Below are 22,747 nucleotides of genomic sequence, written 5' to 3' on the forward strand. Positions count from 1 at the left end.
GTTCTGTCTCTCTGAAGACCCCTGACTAATATAGACAGCAAATTTAAAATGAAGAGTTTCCTTGAACTTGTTAAGACAAATGAATAGATATGGTGTTGATGGGGAGGGAAGGTGGAGAGTTAGGGGGAAAAGAGGAACTGGTAAAAGGACATGAAAATCAACTACATTGTATATTAAAAAATAAATAAATAAAAATAAAAAGAAATAAAATAAATATTTTTAGTTATTATTCTTAGAACTTCGTTATAATACTGCATTGGGAATTTCAGAGTGAAATAAAGGTATGCAGAACCCAATTGAAAAAGCTATTTTAAAAACTGTGTAGTTATACATACATATATATATATATCTTCATATATATATATATCAAGATAGCTCTTTCAATTGTTGATTGCTCTGAAGTTTAAAAAAAATTATTGTTTAATATCCTTACTACCCTCACATCAAATCAACATATGAAAAGTTATTGGTCTCTCTGGACTTCCCTCACCTTATCTCTAAAAAGGGGTTGTAGAATTAACTGCCTTTCAGCTTTTGTTTTTACAGATCGATGCTATGTACCCTGCATTGAACTGGTTGGAGATAATTTTTTCAAAGGCACACTTTATAATTTTTCAAAGTCATTTCTAAATTTATTACATATTTACAGCATGAATTTAGAGTGGCTTGAAATCATGTCACCAGACTTCAACCTCAAATTGCTATGCATTCATTGAATGTTGCATGTCTGCATTGTTCCAGATATTATTCTAGGTCCTGGAAATATGTCAGTGAAGGAGACACATGAAAGATACCTGCTGCCCTCACAGAGCGTGCATTCTATGTGTCAGACTATGAGAGAGGCATTCTATGGATTAGTGATATTTGCTATGATATTAACATGAGAGCTTCATGTGACCCCAAGAAACTAGGATGCACCTTTCTATTGGGGGAGCAAAAGACCTCTATGAAAGTGACAAGTTCAATCTTAGACCTGAATGATAAGAAAGAGCCAGCAAGGCAAACGTTGAGAGGAATACAAATACATATACAATGCTTTAAAAATTCAAAAGGATAAAGGGAATTGTTTAACATTTTTTTTTGTTTATTGTTCGATTGCCTTTTATCCACCCATTAGCTCCCTATGTATTCATTTTTAACACATTGAATAGGAAGAGAAAGTATTTTTGTCTAGTCATGTATGCTGAAATTTAATATTTAGGTATTGAAAGATGTTGCGTTCCTGATTATGCTACCCTCCCCCTCAAGAGAAATATCTTCCAAATAATATTTGGCTAAAAAAGAAAAGTTTGGTTTTTTTCCCCCATCCTTTTAGGGACTATATTCCCATGAATATTCCCATTATTTAACAAAAATCACAAAGTATATTTATTGGCCATGTTATCACTTGACCTTCCATTAATGATTGTTTCACCAAATTTCTCAGTTGCTTTTTGTTATTTGGACCTATGATGGTTAATTTCATGTGTCAACTTCTCTGGGACATGGTGCCCAGATATTTTCTAAACATTACCCTGGATGTTTCTGTGAGGGCATTTTTGGATGAGATTTACATTTGAATCAGTAGACTTTGAATACAGCAAATTATCCTTCATAATGTGGATTGGCCTCATCCAATCAGCTGAGGGCCTGGATAGAGCAAGAGAATGACCTCCCTCCAACAAGAAGGAGTTCTCCAGCAGGCCACCCTCCCACTCCATCTGCAGTACCAGCTCTCCCTGGTTCTTGAGCTGACTGACTGCCTTTGGATTCAAATTGCAACTTGTTCTTGAGTCTCCTGCCAGCCTCCCTGTTAGATTTTGGACTCACCAAGCCTCCACGACTGTGTGAACACATTCCTTAAAATAAATTGCTTTCTGTATAGGTACATGCACATCTTATTTGTTCTATTTCCCTGGAGAACCCTAACTAATAAAGGGATATTGAAACTGTGGTGCCCAACCCAGGCCTCCTCACCAAAACAGAGTCTCTTGTTCTCATTTGTTCTTTCTACTGACTCAAGCTAATTCACATTTGGGCTGAGTGGGCAGATTTATAGCACAAAATTCACTTTTGATATGAGCCCTAATGTATTATCATTCTCAATGGCATTTTTATTATAAACTCCTTGGTAGGAAGGACTAAGCCCTGTAGAAAAAACCATACAGCAATGGCTGGGCTGATGGGAACCATGGTCCAAAGTCTGTTTTTAAATTATACCTTATAGGCCACAAAAATGAACCTTTCTTTGCCATAACATCTTTATGCATGAAACAAAGAGGCTACTTATACAAATACAACATCCTTTAAAATTTAGGAAAATGACTAATATTTTTAAATGGGATTTAATTTGTGTGTGTGTGTGTGTGTGTGTGTGTGTGTGTGCGCGTGTGCGTGTATGCTTATATAATGACTGAGAAGAACTTTGGCCTATGTTCCTTCTCAATTTGTCTACATAGCTTAAGAATGAGGGTATAGTGGTTCTATTTGTGGGAAAAGGAGGAAAGCAGAGACCTGACGATACTTCAAGGAACTGAGATTCCTAGAAGATAACTATTTGTTCAAGATAACTCAGCCAAGATAATGCCAGAGCCAGAACTCAGGACTTGTGATGCCCTTATTTATTCTTTACTATGCCATTGGAAGCACTGGGCATCTGCAGAACAGGCAATTAGTTTAAATCAATTTAGCTAGGAACCAAAAAATAAAAAAGCCCATGTACTCAAATAGAAGAACAAGAGCAGTGCTGCTCCCAGACCAGCAGACACATGTCAGCTTTTCACGGCCCACATCAGGAACCTCTGGCTGCAAATGGCAATAGCGCTTAAAGGGTATTTGATGTGCAGATCCCCAGAGCTGACCTCACCTGCTCATAGCCACTTCTCCAATCGGTGTCTGCTAATCCCCTGCAGTCACCACCCCTCCACACACGAATTTTCAAAAGGGTTATGGGAAGACAAGGTTTGAAGTGGAAACACTGCTTATGTGAACACTATTTGTTTCCTTAAGGATATATCTTGGATGTGAGATTGCATAATGATTCAGAATCTTGCAAATGGACTTAACTGAGCAGAGAAAGCATTTTTTTTTTCCTCCTCAGAGAGGTGAAAATAAAGGTAAAAATGCAAGCTAATCTCTAAGGAAAACTCTCTCTAGCTACATACCAATCTGTGATACTGAGTCACAAAAAGGGTAGAACACAAAGAGATTTTTCTGGCCCAAGGCCGCATCTTTTATGGTAATGGTTAGTAACATATATGAATCACACATAATGTGCCAATCACTGTGCTAATATTTTATACCTTTATCTCGTGAAGTCCTTAACGAAAACCTGAGAAATTAGAATTATCTTATTGTTTCCTTTACTCCCATTTTCCAGCTTCCTGTTAATTATCTTTTTCTTTAGGATGCTGATAAAACTTTCTTCCTTGAATTTCCAGTGCCTTCATAATTTCTGGCACACGATAGACACTCCAAAATATATTTGACCAACGGATGAATGGATTGCCTGATAATCTTTGAACTTAATTATATCAATGTATTCAGTGAATTATTAGATATTTGGTGAATTATTAGATATTAAATATTTGGTTTGGTGGCAAAAGTGTCAGGATCTCTTTATGGTTAAAAACTAGCCAAACGGTCCTACTACAGTATCAAGATACAAGATTACTAGGTTTTCTATGCTTCAGAATTTTAACTTTTAGTGGCTGTAAAATTGAAAGATATGGTTTAGATTACTGAACAGGTCCAGTCATCATGGACTCTGAAATGGATGGAAGGTATTTTATGCTGTTTAAAAATCATTGACTAAGTTCCTCTTCTATTCTCTGCCTTATGTTAGGTACCTTAAGACATGTGAGCAAAGAGATGGCATGGGACTGGTATTTGAAGCATTTAAAAATAAATTGGAAATCAGGTTTGTACACTAAAAACTATGAGATCAATTCTAATATAGAAAAGTATAAATGTGAAATATATTTCCTAGTTAAGGTATGTTTCTGAAATATATCAAGGTTATCAACCCAAATCTTACTCATTGTTCAAGGCTTTAAGTTTCTTCTAGTTCATCAAGATGTTTTGAACTAATTTCATTTAGTAAATCAGCTTTGCATTATGCTCTTCCTCTTTCAGGTTCAGTATTCCAGCAGCAGATGAAGAAACAAGCACCCATATGATTTTGTAAAAACTTTCAGTAACATGGGTCAAAGTGTGGAAAACTAAGCTGAAGAGGTTACCACAAATTAAATAAACTGTTGGACTGATGGCAGAAATGTAACTTTTCCCTGAAAACTCTTTGAGATTAAATGATGACTCCTGAAGAATTCACGTTTAACTCATGGCCTGTGTGTTTCCTGGCACACACAAATTCCCATTCAGATGCTTTGTTTAATACAGTAAATTTCTGAAATTGACCTGTCTCTGGCCCCTTTGGCCAGCCTCTGAAATCATATGGAAACCGAGCTTTTGTGCTTTGGCCTGCTTCTGAAATCAAGTGTCTTAGTAAGCCACAGAAGTCAAGTGCACCACTGAGATTTTGTGATTTCTCCTGAGGAGTTCTTAATGGGGAAAAGGTAGCTGGTAAAAAATGAGGTACCAAGAAAATAGCATTTTTTTCAAACTAGAAATGTCAAATAACATCATATTTTATTAAATGTTATGAACTAATATTATTTGACCATCTAATATACCATCCGTACCACACCCAAGGGATTACAAAAGATGATGTGATCAGTGCCCTTTGAGAAGCTCACAGTATGGACATTAGACAAATGATTTACAATACAAGGTAGTAAGTGTTACAATAGAAGTATGGACAGGGGTCATGAGAACTCCGAAGACAGAATGACTCAGTCAGGAGAGCTATGTGAGATATCAAAAAACATGTGGAAGCATATTATGGTGACTTTCAACTCCTATAGAGAATTGCCAATGGCTCTCTCTAGGATTGTTTCACCTTATTCCATTGGAATAAGTTTCATTATTGATCTAGACAATACAAATCTGTTAAGTGCTTGCTACGTGCCAAGCACTGGGCCAGACTCCAGGGATAGAGAGCTTCAAGGGAAATAAGGTCACTGCCCACTCCAACTTAACAATGTACATAAGACAATTAAGTATACAGATGATCCTGAACTTGGGATGAGGCTATGTCCTGCTACACCTATCATCGGTTGAAATATCATTATGTTGAAAATGCATTTAATATACCTAACCTGCCAAACATTACAATAGCTTAGCCTAACCTACCTTAACATGCTCAGAACACTACATTAACCTACAATTGGACAAAATCATCTGGCTATTCAGTACACTGTAGAGTTAACCCTCATGGTCATGTGGCTGACCGGGAGCTGCGGCTCACTGCTGCTACCAGCATCTCGAGAGAGTGTGTACCTCTCATATTGCGAGCCTAGAACATATAAAAATTTGAAATTCAAAGTATAGTTTCTACCAAATGCATATCACTTTCACTTTATTGTTAAACTTAAAAAAGTGTTAAGTCAAACCATCGTAAGTCATGGTTCTGTACATTATTTAACCAGACCGGTGGTAATACTTAGAAGAGTAGGTACAAGGGTAAAAGGTGGATCCGACTTAGTCTAGAGTGTCAGTAAAGATCTCCTTGTGAACTGGAGGAGATGATGAGGTCGCAGAGTCCTGAAAGTGACTGGGATACCTTGGCGAAAGACAGGTTGGTGGGGAGGAAAGTAGGGAAGAGGAAGTGGGAGAGGCCTGAGAGAGAAAGATCATTCCAAAAAGAGAGAATGAACTTGACAGAAAAGATAACCCCATCCTCACTAACTCTTAGAGTGAGTCTACTCAACTCTCACGTATCCACCCATATTTTCTCTGCTCTTCAGAAGAATCTACCTCAAAGCTGGGTGATGGCTTATGTGGGCCAGGAGGATACTGTGACATTATCCATCAACCCTGCAGACATCAGCTAGAAACCATATGAAAGAAGTGGCAGATCTTTGCAAGATATGGTGTGAGAGATATGTGTTGGTGTCCCAAATTACCCACAGATATTTCCCCAATAATACTCAGCAATCTTATAAAATCACTACAAGAATCTTTATGAACAGTTAATTCTGTTATATTACTAATGACAACACTGAGGCTAACTATGATGAACTGACTTACACAAGACCTATTTGGTCTCAAGGCAGAGCTCGAAATAGCAACTACTCTTTTTGTACTTTTGATTGCATAATAGACATTACCCATTATACAATATGATTTTCTGAGGTGACAGAAATGTTTTACATCTGCTCTGTCAGAGATGGTAGCCACCAGACACACTGAACACTGAGCACTTGAACTGTGGCTAATTTGACTGAGGACTAATTTTTTAATTAAAAAATTAATTAACTTAAATTTACATAGACAAATGTGGATAGTGGCTGCTTTATTAGATAGCATGCCTCTAGAATATTTACCATATTTCAAGTAAATTTAGAATAAGAGTTATTTTTATTTTACAGCAAATAAAAAAACAGGTTAATTTACTATGTTACTGTAAGACTGCAGGGAAACAAAACATACAAGGACTATTACACATGTTTATATTATTTTTAAGTAATGTCAACATGGACCACAGAAATAGTCATTTTAGCCACATCGACAGTAAATTTTCATTGAAGTATTTAATCGGCATGTGATAAACTGTATATATGTTTAAGCTGTACAAGTTTATTTCTTAAACATATGTACATGTATGTACATATCCATGAAACCAGCACCACAGTCAAGATGAGAAATATATGCATCACTCATCAGTTTTTTCTGCTCCTTTACAATACCATCCATCTTCTAGTCTTTGTCTTTCCTCGCTGACCCTCCATAATACCCAGAACATTACAACCTAGTTTGAATTTTCTAGAATATTACATAAATGGAATCACACAATAGGTCCTCTTTCTTATCTTGCTTCTTTTACTTACAATAATGATTTTGAGATTCATTCATGTCCTGGCATATAGTAATAGTTGATTCTTTTTATTCATTAGCAGTTTCCCACTGTATCTTCCATTAATTCCCATCTGCTATATTTTTCATTGCAGACTTTGTAAATTTAGTCTCTAGTAGTTATATTTAGATTATCTTTATATCTTTCATATCTCTACTTAACATGTTCAATCTTTCATCCTGATTATTGAGCATTAACTGTTTTAATGTCCTATTATACTAATTCTATCATAAGTGTAATTAATGGGTCAGCTTCCATTGATTGATTTTTCTCCACATTATGAATTTTATTGTCTGGCTTCTCTACATGCTTGGTGGTTTTGATTGTATGCCAGACATTGTAGATTTTAACTTGTTGGGTGTTGGATAGTTTTGTATTCCTATATTCCTATAAACATTAGTGAGTTTTGTTCTGGGACACAGTTTACTCATTTTGAAATATTTTGATCCTTTCAGGTCCTGCTTTTAAGTTTTCTTAGGTACAAAACAACAGCATTTGTTCTAGGGTTAATATCTTTCTGCTACTGAGACAAAGCGTTTCTCTACCTGATACCCTGTGAATTACGAGGAGTTTTACTCTGGTAGAAAGACAACTATTCCCAGCTTTGTATAAGCTCCATAGGTGTTCCCTCTGTTCCCTCTAATACTGTGGAGTAGTATTTTTCTCAATTTTAGGACATTTTATCACATTTATGTGTTTGTCAGTACTCAGCTGAAGACTGAGTCTCATTAGATCTCCAAAGTTCTTTCTCTGTGTAGCTCTTTCCTCTCAGATCCTCTGCCTACAATATTGAGCCACGTGGCTTCTCTGGACTTCCAGCTCTATCTTCTTAACTCAAGAAGCCCATTGAGCTCTTCCTGGGTTCTCATTCCTTGAGTCACAGCCTGGAAACTCTCTCCCAGTGATAAGCAGGAAAAATCAAAGGCCTTGTGTAATTTGATTTCCATACCTCTGAGATAACTTACCTTTATAGATTGATGCTCAGCACGTTGAAAACTATTGTTTTATATATTTTGTCCATATCTTAAGCTGTTTCAGCCACAAGAATAAATCCAATTTTGGTTCTTTCATTTTGGCTAGAAGGAAAAGTACCCAAGTCACAGTATGTTTGACAAGACTTCTTAATAACTCTCAGCCCGCATGGATCACAAGTAAATGAACACAGTATTTATTTGATTTGCTGGTACTTTTCTGTGTTTGTCATCAATTTGTTAAAGAATTTTGCGGGAGTCTACTAGACACTGAGACTGATGTCTTGATTAAGAACTTTCCTTCCTGCCTTGCTTCTTTCCTTTCTTTTTTTTCCTTTTTAAGATAAAACTTGAACGTAAGGTCATTGCAAAAATTAAATTTAAAAAATGACTGTTCAATGTTGTATTATCCAACTAAAAAAAACACCTTTAAAATTCTAGGAAAGTGAAGAAATAGGCCGGGCAAGGGCACATTTTTGAGATGAAAGAGAGATAGGATGTGAGGAGAGTAGACTGAGAACAGCCAAGGAAGTGGGAAAGATGGACTCCTTGTGACAGTGTGAGTGACATACTTAAATATCACAGGGTACAACAGAACTTGGACCTTGACCTACATTTTTAAAAATCCATAGGACAATGAAGGACTTCATTAGAGGACTTACCCCTATATATTCCACATTTCCAGAGTCATAATTTCCTATAGAGTATAGAGAAAATTCAAAAAGAGGAGTTTACTAAATTGATTTTGATCTGTGCTGGGGAAGCTTTTCAAACTTAAAATCTCTCAAAACTAATGATGCTCCTGTCTTGATTAAACCAGAGCCTTGAAAAGTCAACAAGGAAGGCACCATTCACTCTTGGATCTTTTTTCTTAGAAATTCTGGAAGAAGTTGCTGGTTCTTGTTTTCTTTGCTTTTTGTATCATGCCATCTTAGGGTGCTCCTTTTTCTAACACTGTGCCCACTTCCTACCAATGTTGCACCCCATGCAATTGTCAGGCTGTGCATTCCAATGCAGTGGGAGGAGATGTCTGGGAATGATGTGTAGCCTAATGTCTTTTATCCTGTCTCAGCTGAAGAGTTGCCCTGGGCACGCTGAGGATCACTGCCTTTAAAGTGGTTTACTGGGCTCCTTAGAGTATTGTTATTGCATCTCCAATAGGTGAGAGTTCTGAGATCTGCTAGGGGGAGAAATGGAAATCATGGCAGCTTATTGTATTTCATTCATCATGTCATGCTTCTTAGCATGCTGTTTTATAGCCACATTGCTCCACAGTAGAACCATTTTAGTGTGCAAATTCTACATTTTTAGTTTAATTTGCAACAGATACAATACAAAGATAAACGAGTTTATGTTTCTTACTCACCACAGGAATTGTCCCCAGTAGTTTACAAGTGATCAATCAAGATGGGACAGAAGCCCTCCCCAATGAATATTAAATATAATATTTGCAAATAGGGAAAGGAACTAATAAGCAAACACTACAAACTAATGTTCAGTTTCACTCAATTTCCTAAAACATGTTTGAGGAACCATGGCTAGAACTCGATGCTTCAAAGAAAAATCACTGCTTGGTTTCTTGGACAACCAATGAGGATAGGGCACATCACTATCAAAAAGCTAGCTTCTGTGTCATATATTTCCTGGTCAAGACCCAGTTGAAACTCTCTTCATGCTCTTCCTAAATGTGGATTTCAAGCAAATTAATACTGACATCTGTTTTAATCACCTTTCAATTGCTCTCAAAACCATTACATCAATAAAAAAAGTATTTATTGAGTATCTGAAATGTGCACACCCCAGTAGTAGATGTTGTGTAAAATAAAAGTGAAACAAAACACATTGTAAGCTCTGGTCTTAAGCAGTACAACAGTTGAGAGTAGTTCAATGCTTCAGATAATAATGATAACAACTTACTGAATGCATATGACTGCTGGGCACTGTATTAGATATTTTAAATTGATCTCTAATCCTCATGGCAAGTTGTAGAGTATGTATAACAATCCTCATCTTAAAAGTGAAGAAAGTAATTGGTAGAGATGGTTAAGTAACTCGCCCAGTCATAGAGCCATTGAGTAGAAAAGCTGGAATGCAAACTTTCATCTGTTTATTGCTCAAGTGAAAATTCCACAGACTTCTTATATTAGTTTTCGAGTGTTGTTGTAACAAGGCAGCAGGAATTTATTCTCTCACATTTCTGAAGACTAGATGTCTGAAATCAAGGTGTCAGCAGGGCTGGTTCCTATGGGAAGCTCTGAGGGAGAATCAGTCCTATGCTTCTCTTCTGGCTCTGGTGGTTGCAGGCTATTCTACGTGACACTTGTCTTCTAGACACATCTCTCTAATCTCTGCCTTTTATCTCTGTGGTATATATTAAATACATACATGCATTTGATAGTATTCTCTATTGAATACCTCAAAAGTCTTCACACGGTGTTTTTGCCTTTGTGTGTATTTGTGTCTCTTCTCTTCTTCTTATTTGAACTCCAGTCATAATGATTAGGGTCTACACCAACCCAATGTGAACTCAGTTTGATTACATCTGCAAAGACCATATTTCCAAATAAGATCACACTCATAGATACCCAGAGTTAACACTGCAACATATATCTTCACAGAACACAACTCAATTCATAACACTATGCAAATCTGCTCTGCATTGTATTCTTCAAAGTCATGGTTAAATTGAAAAAAAAAAACTACTCTTTGAAACCCAAAATCTGGCACATAAGAGGTGCTCAAGAAACTCATGGTGAGTACCATTATTCCCATTAACACAACATCTTCATGCACTAGAATCCCAAATTTAGCCCTAGCGTATCTCCTGTATCTATAACTAAAGAGAGAGCAGATGATTTTCTACTGAGAAAAAAAAAGTTTAGTTGGTTCTTCTGTGATTTTAGGCCATTTCATTAAGTTGCCTATTCAAAAATTAAAAATAGACTATTTTAGAGTAAACTCTTCTCTCTTCAAGAGAGATATTAAGCAACAGGTACACATATAATTGTACAGTTACAAGAGCAACAAATACTATATAGGAGAAATGTATTACATTGGTTATAAGGAATGAAAGTGCTCAGCACAATCTTTAATTGAAGAATTAACTTCTCCTGATAGAATACAAAAAATATATATATATTCATGGATTTGAAAGAATCCTCTATTAAATAAGTTAGAAAAGTTTGTCATTGTGGTTAAATGCATTTCATGAAATATATTTCCTGTGTATCACACAGGTGCTACAGAAAGAAGGTGTTTATTGTGTTGTTCTGATTTTGTTCTAAACATACTACACAACAGATGTGCCATCACACTTTTTGTCAGACATCTAAATAATGAAAGAAAAGGGATTTGGCTTATTCCTTTGCTATCTCAATTTCAATAGCCTTAATCAGGACATCACAGAAACAGGATATTTTCTGTGTTGAGATGGAATTCACGAAACCATTCCCAGTGGTCCTCTTCCTTTCTCTACCTGCTAAGGAGTAGTCGTGCCTAGTGTAAACTTCATTGTAACATGAAGGTCATTATTTCATTTTCTGGCAGAGGGGGTGTTGAGCCACAAAGTTTGCCTGAATAGTCTAAGTCATTTCCTGAAAGTCTCTGAAGTCCCTGGCCATGTGCATGATCACTATGATTTTGTACCCACAAAAATGAGAAACATAACATGAAAAGTGGTCCCTTCAAGGTTTGAATCTGCCAGTGATTGGTTTAGATTGCACTGGCTTCATAGAAATTGTTAGTTAAAAGTATTAAACAATGAGCAATCCAACTCGAGAAATATTTAATTCAATAATTATGCTCATATCTTACTAGATGGCTAATTGTGTGAAAGGCTCAGATTACCAAGTAAGGTAAGAATCGGGGAATTCATGTCAGTAACTTAGCCATTCTGAGTCTGCTCTTTCCCACTTATGGGAAAACTCAAAAGATAATACTGTGAAATCAATCTCAAGAGTAAAGAGTTATTCATCAATAAGGCTAGCTCTCTCAGATCCATTCCAATTATTCCTCATTTCACCAAATGGTGCCATAAATGTGGAAGGTTTCAACCATTGTTTTTCACACTGCAGAGACAATGGAATCAGTATGACGTTAATCATCAGTGTTTCATAGTTTTCCAGCAATTTGTCTTTGTAGTTTACAGCACTCAATTTATTTCCTGCCAGTGCTAATTTGGGTGATACTACAAGTCTAACAAACTATGCTTTCTAGACTACATAGCTCTGAATGTATGGATTCGAAAAAGGATAGATGAGTTTTATACTCTAAGAGGAGACACAACTCCACAGATTACAACCTAGTGTCGCCAAATTCCAAACACATATTTATCTCCAGAATTCAGGAGCAATAAATTAAAATTACTAGGATCCTCAGGAATCCCTAAAATAATAAGATATTCCATATTTTCATAATGTATTTGCTTCATTTAATATATAAAACTTTGCATTTACTATGATATCTGTTCCTTAATAAAAAACTGTAAAGCTTTATATAACCATGCCACAGAAGAATGATTCCCTGTTTATTATTACTGTCACTCCTTATAATTTAAAATATATAGCTTTGGTTTGTAGCAAATATTCAAACATAGGAAAGCACCAGCAAACATCATTTTGATACATTCAGATCTCCTAGCATCAGTAAGAATAGCACACAAACTCATGCATCAAAATTGCCAATTAAAAAAATTATTGTGCGTCCATAACTTATTTTTTGAAATACCACTCGCAGGATTTGTATAATGTATATGATGTATGCAAACTTATTAATATACATTTTATTTGCAAAAATGACTCATTGTTTTTAGCAGATAGGTTCACACATGCATACTTAATAGCTTCAGTTATAAGCAAGAATGATTGATTATAGTGTGACCACTTCTCTCCTGTACACTCCTGTCCTGACTTCCAGAAATGTTGATGTTATTCTTTGACTCCATATGTCACTGTTTCTTTTTGTTTTTCATTCAACTTGACATTCAACATACAGAGTTCTTTGTATCAGTAAGTTTTCTGTGCTGATTGTTAAACTTTAAATCTCACAAAATTATAATACTTCTTCCTACTTTTCTGACCCTGTAAGCAATTTTTCTCAGAATTCGGAAAGTCATGTAAATTTTCTGAGAAATGCCAGGCTGGAATTCCTGCACAGAAACACTGATAACCAGAGCACCCAAAGCCTTGGTTTGAGTGGTTGGACTTTTATGGCCCAAAGTAGATTGTTAATTACATTGTAAGAGAATCTTCCTTCATTTGAGCTAAATATTTTGCTACCCCTTCTCTGTTAAATCCCCAGGGCCATGGGGATACTGTAGGTAGAGATGTTTCAAGTTATCTAGAGATGAGTTCACACCACCTTTCTGCCCATGAATGGAAATAGTTTTTTTGATTTTTTTGTTTGTTTGTTTTTTAGTAACTATTGAAACATTTTAACCATCAGCACAATTTATTGTAATAAAGAGTGCAGGCTCTGGAGCCAGATAGCTTTGGTTTGCATCACTGATTTACTAATTACCTGAGCAGTCTTCAGGCAATCACTTCACTCCTCTATACTTTAGTTTCCTCATCTGTAGAAAAGGGAGGCACTATTATTTGCTTCTCAGTTATTTTATTTTTCAGGTTGTTTTATAAGTAAAAGAATAGCTATACTTGGCTTCTTCTCCTGGAGTAATCACTATCTTAAAATTGTCATGCAGTCTTCTTAAGCATTTTCTTTATGAGCTTATATGTGTTTGTAGCCATAAAAGACATACTTGGCATTCTTTAAAATATGACATAAGTGTTATTTTGTTTTAGGTATCATTTCACGGCTTGTTTTTCCTACTCAAAATTATTATGACGTTTTTCAAATTTCACAAGTAAAGATCTCATTTATTCTTTTTAATTGCTATCTAGTATTTCTTTGAATATAACATAGCTCCTATATTGTCTCTGGTATACATGTGCAAGTGTTTCTTGAGAATACAGACAAGAAATGAAACTATACGTTTCTAGGCATATTAATCTTCACATTTATTGTGCATTAATGAATTGCTTGCAGCTTTCTATTTACTTGTATTCTCATCAATGCTTGGTATTTATTACTGTATTTTTTTTCCAACTTGATAGGTGTGAAATGGAATCTCATTGCTGTTTTAATTTTCATTACCTGATTACTGGCAGGGTTAAGCAGCTTTTTACAGTTTTATTAGTGATTCAACTTTTCTTTTCTGGTGATTGCTTATAGACTCTGGCCATTTTTCTGTGTGTGTGTGTGTGTGTGTGTGTGTGTGTGTGTGTGTGTGTGTGTGTGTGTGTGTGTGTGTGTGTGAGAGAGAGAGAGAGAGAGAGAGAGAGAGAGATTTTTCCTTAATTTTGTGTAGGAATTCTTTACATAAAGATGCCATGAAGTTTAACTTTAGCTTCAGTATTTAGAAAAAAATATGATATACCTGATTTCAGCCTCAACCTCAGACTTTAAGATATAGTATCAAATACCTACTTTATTTTTGGTACCTTGGTCATCTGCCCAATCAATGGAGATATGACTATACATTACCGACATATCTAATTAAGGCAGTTATGTCAGGGAAATGAACAAGGTGTGGCCCTTAAATTGATTGTTAATATCTGCATATTCATTAATCTTCATTTTCAAACTATATATAACTTGGCATGAAAACCTCCGTGGGCTTCCTCAGACAGAATGTAAACATATGTATTTGTTACAATAATAAAATGTTGAAATAATTAATGCTGATTTTGAAAGCTGTTAATTTGGTGTACAAAAATTATTAAGAACTTTCAAATATTTAAACAATATTAGCAGTTATTATGAATAAGAGAGAGTGTATTACATAGATAACATTAACAAGAATGTAATATCCGTTTTCAGCCAGCAAATGTTTATAAAAATTTAAATGCTAATAAAAAGGCAAGATAATAGAAATTAGATTATATCACAATACTAATCTTTAGAAGCATTAAGAGCTACATTTAATTTTAGTTATTTAATTCAGCTTAGGCCAAGATCTTTCAACAAAAAGTCCTATTTGAGAAGTCTTCATATCTTATGAGGATGAATTAAAAGCAGAATCTTAACTCTGCTACCTCTAAATGTCATGAGGAGGAAAAACTGCAAAATCACATGCAACCATACCCATGAAAAATCATCTTTTATCTTGACATAGTGAAGAGTATAAAGAGTATAAAGACTAGAAGAAAGAGTGGAAGGTAAAAAAAAATTGTTGAAACAAATTTTCTTCTCACTTATTCAACTTTTAAATAATATAATTTAAGTGCACTTTAAGGAGACAATTTCTTATCATTGTGAGTATATGGAAGTCAGCATTTTAAGCATCACTGAAATAATTTTCAGCGATGGCTAACTACTTTTAATATCTGAAATTTAAGGATTTTTGAGATGTGTCCCAAATTTAAACAAGAATTCTAGAAATGTTACTAATGTTTTCCTCCTGATTTACACTTTGGTTTGTGTAAATATATGATTACATTGTATAATGTTGAATGCACTAATTACCTTGATTTGAGCATCATAAATTGCACAATAAATTTTTTTAAAAAGAAAGAAACATATTCATGATGTAATGATATGTCTGCTGCAAGTGAGCCTCTCTTTTAGAGCAGCAGTGTTCAAGCTGGTGACTGTGGAAGCCATCAGCAGCCAAATGTGCAGAGAAATGATTTTCCTTACACCATGATGTTGAACTTTTAACTCTGACTCTTCAAATTATCAGTAAGTAAATTGACATACTCATTTATTTATGCACAAAATTTTTGTTTTAATCTTGTGCTTAAGAAATTGATTTTACGATATTGACATTCAGAGCTGGCCAAATATTTGTTATTCAGCCACAATGTGTATTTGACAATTTTCTACCCAGTAGATATTACTCTACTATTGATCTGCTTTTCAAATATATTTTTCCAGTGTGTTAGCTTACTTTAGTATTTTGTTTATGGCATCTATTGGGTAAACTTCAGCACTTTGAAGATCCTCCATTTTCTTCTTTACCTCTACAGCAATAGAAACTTTGTCTATCAGTCTAATTTTGATTCCATTATAGATGATCCAAAATCAGTCCACAACCAGACCTTATGTTGATAGCTCAGGGTTCCTGTACCCTACAGATACTGTGGTAATTATGACAATTGGCTATCTTGTTTAATATCTATTTTTTTAGTATTCACATGGAGGTGGGGTACAGGATTTTTTTTTCTACACTCAGAACTCCCAGGTTCTTCACTGTGGTCCTTTTCCTGTTTCTGTGTAATTCCATTTTGCCAATCCCTGTGCTTACTCTGATCATAACACATGGTGTTCATTGCAAAGCTGAAGGAGAAAGCATCATTGCCCTTCTCACAGTACTGCCCCATGGGAGGAATAGACAAGTAAGAATTAGTTATAAATCATCACGTTGTCTATTAAAGTGAAGGTAGATGTACATAAACATGTAATTATAATACCTTTCTTATGTATGTAAATACAGAATCTGATTCCTAAGAGACTGGGAAAATTGGTCATTTTGGACTCTTGGTCTAATTTACAAATATATGTTTTTTAGAACTTTCAAAAATTCCTCTGAGAATATGAGAATTTGCAGGGACTGGTGGCTAGTTTCAGGTTGCCCATGCCACCCTTTAAAACTGTATAACCTCCCAGCACATTGTCCCTCTAAAATCACCTAGCCTGCAGCCACAGTCTGCTTAGGCATCCTACTCCAGGGACATTGACTGTTGATGTGTGCCATCTGACAGCTAACTCTGGGATTGTCTTGCATCACTCCATTGCAATTGGTAAGCAGGTTCACCAATTTTGAGAGTCTCTTCATCAGTCAGAAGTAGAGAGTGGAGCTTAAAAACCCTTCTGCGAAAATGATCGGCTCGAACTTCTTGTACCTGGCTGGTTTCTCACTGTCTGCAGTGGGATCCATAGCAGCTCAGTGTCCTTTCAGGGAACTCTAGGTCTCCTAGAAAACCTGTAGCTCTGCTGGGAGTATGCTACTACTTTGAGTTGCCTTCCCCACATCTTTTAACTTGGCTTGCTGGTGCCTTTCAATCAATCATGTTAATATCCCATCAACAACAACAAAATACCCTGCTTAAATATAAGTTGATAATATGGTACCTGGAACCTAATAGTTTCTCAATGGGTACTATGGAAATAAATATATTATAAGTATAAACAAATATATAATAAATACAGGACAATTAAAATAACATAATCAAAATCTTTATCATTATTATTAGATATGGAAAGAACTTCAGACATGATGCAATAAAATTCCAACCGAGCAGTGAGTCATGTCCTTTAAGACTGTTCTTCTCAAAGCAGCACATTTCACTTTTAGACACTTTTTACTGTTAGAACATTTTTCCTAATATTTAGCCAAATTCTGCTTCCTTACCATTCTGCCAGCAAGTCCCATATTACTTGCCCTGTGTATGTTTTCACAGTAAGTCTAAATTTTATTCTGTACATGAGCCCTTCAAGTTTTTAAATATATTCTTCTTTATTTCTTCCTCTTTTATGTACTTTCTTCTTTTGTCATCTTTCATTACAGGAGTCATTTTCAAGACATTTTAATTCCATGTGGCCACTTTTATAGTACACCATGATCTCCTAATTCTTTTTATAATGTGTGTTATTTAGAATCTAACAGCATCTCTCTTCTGGTCTCCCTGAGGACTGTAGTATTATTACTTCCTCTATTCTTTTCAGATCCTATACATTCTGAAATCAGCCTCAGTTTGCATGGATGCCTTATCCACCAAAATTTGCTCATCTATGACTAATGCTGAGCTTTGGCTTTTACCTAGCATTTTGAACATGCCTCTATTTTGTGTTTACCCATCCTTAGTTTGAACAGCAGTGTGTGAGATCCTTGAGGAGAGAGGTAACTCACCATCTACCTGTAAATTCCTAGTACTCAGCACAATGTAAGGCACGTCTCAGGTCATTGTAAATGCTTGATGAATGCATGACAAATAAATGAAATAACTAAATCCTTATGTGTATGCATGTATGTATGTGTGTGTGTGTGTGTATATAAACAGTTATTAATATGTTTACCACTATTACACATTATATAACTCCGTTTTTGCTCCTAAGAAACGCTATTATTCTTTAATGGATCTAAAGTGCACTGAATTGAGTTAGTCACACTCTGCAGTTTGTGGCACATGGTCATTGTTGTCCAAGATCAGACTTTTCATTTTTTTTTCTATCAAAATTTAGCATGGTGTTTGGACCTGTTACTCCTGACTGTTGTAATTTGTATTTTCTGTGATTAGCTTCCTGACACAGTTTTTAATCATTTGCAATTTTGTTAAGCAGAGTAAGAGGATTAAGATACAAGAAACAACAACAAAGAGTAAATGATATATTAAGTGCTGAATTGTAAGCCACAGACTTTAAATATTCTACGAATTTGGCAGAGGTTGAATTTGAGCATTTGAACTAGATAAGATAGGATCGCTGAGAAGTGAATTCCATCAAGGCTGGGTGGGGTTTGGATAAGGAGAAAAAGAGGAACTTGTGAGCAAATGGGGGGGAAAAAAAAACAGCCCTGATTTTCTACCAGATGAAGAGGGGTAAGATATGTAAAGGGAAGTGCTCAGATTTTTATTTGGAGGGTTGGAATAAGAGTTCATTTTCCTTCTTATACTTTGTCTATTAAGACAGATAATGTAAGAGATAATGTCAAGATGGATGTTGCTTTTTCTCAGAGCTTTCCAGTAGATACAACTTTGCAATTTGGGGATTGTATTAGGAAAGAATTCAAGCAGAAGAGAGGACAGGTAGCACAGGAAGTCGTAAAGAACGTTGCTTCTCCTGTTGCTGCTTTCATTCCAGGCAGATCCAACCTCTAGGAGAAGACCTCATTCCTACTTTTTATCCTAATTCATTCTCCATCCTCCTGTAGATCTGAGGACTTTTCTACTTGCTGCCAATAGAGACGTCACTCAGATGGTTACATCTACACATCTGGAAACTTGGAGATCTCACATTTAGATGGGATTGTAGAGACTTTATTACCTTATATTGCATCTTTCTTTATCAACCATTTGCTAAATCCTGTGTGATTCTGCTGGATCTCTTAGATGCTGGACCTTCATCTGCTCTATTTGTAATACTATGAATTATTTAAGTAACATGTTTTAGTTTTTCACGTCATATTGACAAGTAAGATACATAAGACCAGATTTGTTCCTGTTTACCACCAATGTTGATGTTGATATCATCATATAATTATATAATTCACTTTTTATGTTTATTACCTACATTTCTTTGTCTTTACTCTCGTTTTTCTTTTATCCCATTTTTATTTCACGTTGCAGTCCCGCAGTCTACCTTCACACCCCGCATATCCTATCTGAGAACCACTGATTTGCATGATTTTTGCCTAAAATGAGGGTGTTAAATATAAACATAATATTTGACTTGTGGCTAAAATAAATCAGAATTGGCTAGTCAAGTTGCAGGTGTTAGACTAGTATAACATCAAGTTTTAAAGCTCTATTTTCTTTATTGTATTGTGTTTTCATTGAACCATGTTGTGTGAATAATTTATTTGCAAAAGGTAGATTATTGAAATTACTAAGAGCTTCTGCATGACTTCATATATGCATATGAAAACATTCTCAAGTACTAAAACAATAAAGATAAAAAGGGGTTTGGCATATATGTTGCTTTTCAACTTACTGTATTTTCATGACTATAATCAAAAACCAAGATTCTGGACTTTAGTTCATAACTTATGAGATGGTGACATAATCAGAATCCACATGGTTTCAAAAGTGGGTAAGTCACATTTAGATTTCTGATTCTCCCAAGGAACTGTAGGAGGCATTCAATGATAAACAAATAAAAAAAAAGAAAAACAAACAAAAAACACATTGTGATAGCTGGCTTATTTTACCAAAAATTATGTGCATATTTTAGACACACACTATTCAGTCTAATCTATGATGGGGACAGAAATGGACTTTTAGAGGATGTTCTGTTGACCATGAAATAAAACACAAATGGTAAAACATTCCTCATGTCTGTATCTTTCTTTGACACCTGAAGTGGACATTCAACATTCACAACTATTCAAAATACCCCTCAGTGGTTTGATTGTTTTCAAGTAGTGTAAATCCCACTTTCCCAGTACAGATTACAATAAAAGAATAAATAAAACTTTGTTTTTCAGGTTCCTTGTATCTGGAGTACAGACATTTTTAGGTTGTACCAATCAGGTCCTCCTTTAAAAAACTGATTTGTAATTGAATTTGTAAGGATGAAGTAAGTGTACAGAGAACCCATTTCTCTAGGGTGGATCAAAGCAGAGTTGGTGGGGTAGGAAGCAGCATTGACAGGTGCTTTTTGATTCATTAACTACTTGACCATTGCAGAGGGAACAGTGCCCCCACTGTGATTCTGGAAACTCAGTGTGGAGTCTCTGCCTGTCTGTCTAAAGTAGAAAAAGTAAATTCTGTTGTCTGCAACAAGAACACTGTCCATTACAAGTTTATACCATAGATGCATCACTCATTAATTTATCTGAAAGAATCTTAATTTTGTGCCTATTTTTAGCAACTTTGAGATTTAATGTATCATGTTTCCTCCTAGACATGTAAATTTCTTTCCATAATCCAATTAGAACTTAAACTATACTTTATAACATATTGACTAAATTAAAAAATTTAAAGAAAAATAGTTGGAGAGTATTATCTGTATAAGTATACTTTGCTTCTATTACCCTATAATTATAACCTAATCTTTACATTTACAATTTTTAAATATCACCATTCTCTGCAAGCAGTAATTATTACATGCACAAGTGGACACAGTTAATGAGGTAATTAGACTATAATAAAGCAATGTATGGATTAATCAATAGTCATTTATGGAGCACTATTGTGCTGCAAACTTGGCTAGGTACAAAGTAGTCCAATACATTGACCACTTTACATGTCAGCTGGAAGATTCAATATATGCAAAACCACAGCTCTGGTACCACCTCTGCTAAAAGGTAAGGTAGTTGAACATACTGGAAGAGAAGAGTGAGGTTTTACTCCTGGCTCTGTCACTTGTAGAGTTCATGCTTTGGGGATAGTATTCTGAATCTTATCCTTGACATTTTTAAACTGAAAGTTATATGAGGTAATGTTTGGAATACCATAGTGAGCTCTAAAATGCTTTTTCCTCATCTCACTCACCTGCAGACACTTCAAACTGCAGGCCTAGCCCAATCCAGTTTTTGAGCCAATCTTGGCCCCCGAAATGGAGAGCATTATAGCATCCTCATGAAGACACAGTGGGGAGTGGGATTGTCTAAATTGCCAGTGGCCCAGTACTTGGTGTGTACAGTGTGTGCCTCAGGCATTTGCTTGTTTACCAAGCCACAGCCTTCCCCTAAGCATCAATCTATTCACTTTGGATTCCTAATCAGCCTTTCATTCCCATCCCCTGGGAGCTGGACCCCGTCCCCTCAATTTGCAGCCATGGATATAACCCATTGTCAAAGGACCATCTGGAACCACTGTGCTGCCATACATCTGATTGTCATTATTGCCACATGCCCAGCAGGCAGGGCTAGACACCCTCAGACATGGACACTGGCATAAATCGAGCCTGAGATAATGACACATCTTGGAACATCCCAATGGACACTGTTGGTTGCACTCCTCAAAGGCCAATTCCATAAAACCGCAAATATTTGTTAAGTACTTCCTATATACCAAGCACTGTTCTAAATAGTTTGTGTGCATTATTTTACTAACCCATAAATTAGATAAAATAATCATTATCATTTTTTAAATCCGTAAAGTAAATCCAACAGAGCACACTTAGGGAATTTATTCAAAGTTTAAGAGCTAGTAAGCAGTGGGCCCGCTTTTGAGCTTAAACACAACTCTTTTTTTTTTTTTTTTTGTCGTTTTTTCGTGACCGGCACTCAGCCAGCGAGTGCACCGGTCATTCCTATATAGGATCCGAACCCGCGGCGGGAGCGTCGCTGCCCTCCCAGCGCAGCACTCTACCAAGTGCGCCCTTAAACACAACTCTTAATGACTGCACCATGCCAGTCTCCTCACCTCCTGACTTGTGGGCTTGGCTTCAGCTTCACTGTTCCCCATAGGCTGGTGGCTGAGATTTTAGCATCCAATGCTGACTAAGAAAGATATTAATTACTACTATAATAGGATTAGGCAAGTCAATAACATGCATATAATACAAATAATCTATTTTTTTTAAAAAACCACTGTTAATATTTAAAGAATTTTTGTCTGAGCATAGTTCAGAAAACTAAGATTTACCCTTTGACTCATGCACCGTACCACACTCAGACAGTGAGCACACCAGCCATCCCTATATAGGATCTGAACCCACTGCCTCGGCGCTACCAGCGCTGCATTCTCCCGAGTGAGCCACAAAGAGCCCTACTCTTTGACTCCCTAAGTACCACAATATTTTAAGTCAATTTGTTTTGAAACTTTTCTGAAATATACCATAAACTTTCCAAAGTAATAAGTGGAACAATGAATGTAATGCATTGTTTTCTGATATCTGGGTAATCAGAGTAAACAGGCCCTGAGTGATGTCCTAAGTGGTTATCTTATGAGGGTATGCAACTTCAGGAATTTATAGTGAGTTGGTTTTTTGGAGGCTGTCCTGACTATTTTCCTGGGTTTTGGTTCTCTTGTAGAAATGGTGATGCCACATAAGTAGGAGAGACATCAGTGGCCATGCCAGTACCAGATAAGTACCTGAGGGGAGTGTGACATGGGTTTGGGTGAAGCACTGTTTCTTTACTCTCTCTCCCTTCCTCTCCCCT

Source organism: Cynocephalus volans, chromosome Y (genome assembly GCF_027409185.1).
Source record: "Cynocephalus volans isolate mCynVol1 chromosome Y, mCynVol1.pri, whole genome shotgun sequence".
In the NCBI taxonomy this organism is placed as follows: domain Eukaryota; kingdom Metazoa; phylum Chordata; class Mammalia; order Dermoptera; family Cynocephalidae; genus Cynocephalus; species Cynocephalus volans.